Source organism: Triticum dicoccoides, chromosome 3A (assembly GCF_002162155.2).
Source record: "Triticum dicoccoides isolate Atlit2015 ecotype Zavitan chromosome 3A, WEW_v2.0, whole genome shotgun sequence".
NCBI lineage: Eukaryota > Viridiplantae > Streptophyta > Magnoliopsida > Poales > Poaceae > Triticum > Triticum dicoccoides.
The window spans coordinates 100,176,254-100,178,769 of NC_041384.1; the positions used below are offsets into that span (position 1 = coordinate 100,176,254).

Below are 2,516 nucleotides of genomic sequence, written 5' to 3' on the forward strand. Positions count from 1 at the left end.
CATATCTATCAGATCTTACTCTCGTAAGTGGCCCTGTAGGGATTGACAACCCCTTATCGCGTTGGTTGCGAGGATTTATTTGTTTTGTGCAGGTGTGAGGGACTCAAGCGTAGCCTCCTACTGGATTGATACCTTGGTTCTCAAAAACTGAGGGAAATACTTACGCTACTTTGCTGCATCATCCCTTCCTCTTCGGGGAAAACCAACGCAGTGCTCAAGAGGTAGCAGCCACCCTGCAGTCCAACTCCCGTGCTCGCCACACTCATTTACGATCGTGCGCTACTCCAACCTTGGGACGAGCCACATGATTGATTCAAATTTCGAATCATCTCAGTCGCAGCTGGGGAGAGCAAAAGATGATCGCCTACGCTGCTAGCATATGTCACCCTATCACCTGGCATGCGCGGTCCACATCCTGCCCTGTATGGGGCAGGTGTTGAGTAGCCTGTGGTCGAGCCCCCCTCTGGAAGCCTCAGAACCACGCAGCTCACCCCTCCTCTGGTCAAAAGTGGTGTGGATACCACAGCCAACTCTATCCTCATTTGTACGTCAGTCATCTATTGGCCAAGCGTAGTGGTGGGGTCCTCCCTTTGGGCGCCAGCCACATGCAATCTGGTGCTGGGCAGCACCAGTAGCTCGCCACCCTCGCCGTCCTCGCCGCCGTTATGAACGGCACACTCACCATGAGCCACTAGAGTCCAGGGCACCACCATCTTGGGCAGGTCGACGGCCACCCGCCTATGCTCGGCAACACGACCACCTCGCGTCTGCTGTCTTTCGCTTCAGTCATCTCCATCCACATGGCCACGAGAATATGTGAACCGGCGCCGTGTATGGCGCGCTCCGCCGGGGCCGTTATGGTCGGCCTGTGGGTAGTCGAACTCATCCCCGTCGTCGTTGTCGTTGCCGGACGAAGGCCCCGAGCTCGCCGTCATGTTCTCGGTGGACACCAAATGTACAGTGACACGGTATTCCAGCATGCTCTTCTCCAGCAGCACCAGTGCATCTGCCGGCAATACCAAGCCCTCCGCAAGCTCAACCTCCATAGCCTCCTTAGGCTCCTCCGCCAAGATGGTCTTCTCCTTGGGCAGAAGCGACAGATCATCAGTCCAAGAGAACGCCTCGAAGCTCTGAAGATCCGCCTTGTTCGCAGTCATCGTGCCTAGCCTCTCCACCCATGCCACCGAGCCGAGGATGATCTATGTCGTAGCACGACTCCAGACATGCGGAGGGATTCCTTCCATTTCCACACCGACGCGATAGTTGAACGGCCTCCGGGTAGCTTGGAGCTGCCTGTTCCAGGGGGAGAACCTCAGGGAAAAGTCGCGGCCGTGAACCTCAACAGCGCTCATGACCACATCTCGTGCCGCCCTGCAGTTGAAGACAAGCAGATAGTCTGTCGACCAAAACCGATGCACGGTGAAGGCACCCACCACCGCGGGGACCAACATCTCGACTGCCGCGGTGAGCAGACTTGATGCGATCCTTGGCCGCCCACCCATGGTGATTGCGACCAGGCTCCAACGCAGAGCATCCTCTGCGGCGACCACCTCCTGCGAGCGGGGGATGATGCAGCGCTCCACAGCTGACCTAGCCGATGGCGAGTCGGGCCTCATCCGCCTACTTGACTGACCCACCTCGACCTCCCGCGCGTCCAGCGACGGCTCCGAGGGCACCCTGCCAGTGGAGGCCACTACAAGACCCAGGCAAGGACGGAAGTATATATTGATTTGATTAGGAAAGCGTGTCGATATGGTCAACGACTCCTACGTCTTAATGTTTTGCATCATTAAGTGAAATGAAAAATACCAAAGAGAACAACTCGTTGATGGAGGATATAAATCAAATGACATCTTTTTTATATTCGTACTTGTAGGATTTGAGATGCATACAATCTTATTTCTATGTTTTTTTATTTTTGCGAATTTTCTAACCTACGAACAAAGGAGGCCTAAAGAGATGTGATTTGCTCGAGCCACCGGGGCGCCCACGGTTTCTCAGCGCCATTTCCGTGGAAGGTGCAGTCCTCACTACAGCTTTTCGCTCGTCCTTGTTCTACACGTGTCACTCCCACATTGGCTCACCTCATCCACCCTCGCAAGAAACCTCTGCACCCGTCTCCCCTTCTCACCCGCTACCGGTCAGTACTCGCCAACCTTCTCAAGAGAGTCTGTGTGGACCAGGTCTTTGTCTGAGCAGCCGAGCGGTGGTGCGCACGGGGCCACACGTCACTAGGCAGCGCTAGCTCCGGTGCACCAACACCGGGCTCATTCAGCCAACCACGTCGTCGCCATCATCGCCAAGTTAAGGAGGCAAACCAAAGCGGTCGGCCGAAACTGGGAGCCCCCAAACCCCTCCCCACCGCGGCGCAGGGTTCTCCGTCTCGTCGCCGCCGCCTCCGGGAAGCTTCCACCCCGCCGGGGCTGGGCCATGGCGGCGCCGTTTGTGTACCTCCGCCCCACCGTCAAGGATGACGGCACCGGTACGTACAGCCTCCTCTTCCCGACCCTCTCAAT

The 2,516-nt window shown here is 56.8% G+C and overlaps 1 pseudogene; it reads left to right on the forward strand.

Annotated features, from left to right (window-relative positions):
* The first annotated feature begins 2,347 nt into the window (after nt 1-2,347).
* LOC119272025 overlaps nt 2,348-2,516 on the forward strand; it is a 9,941-nt pseudogene continuing 9,772 nt past the window's right edge.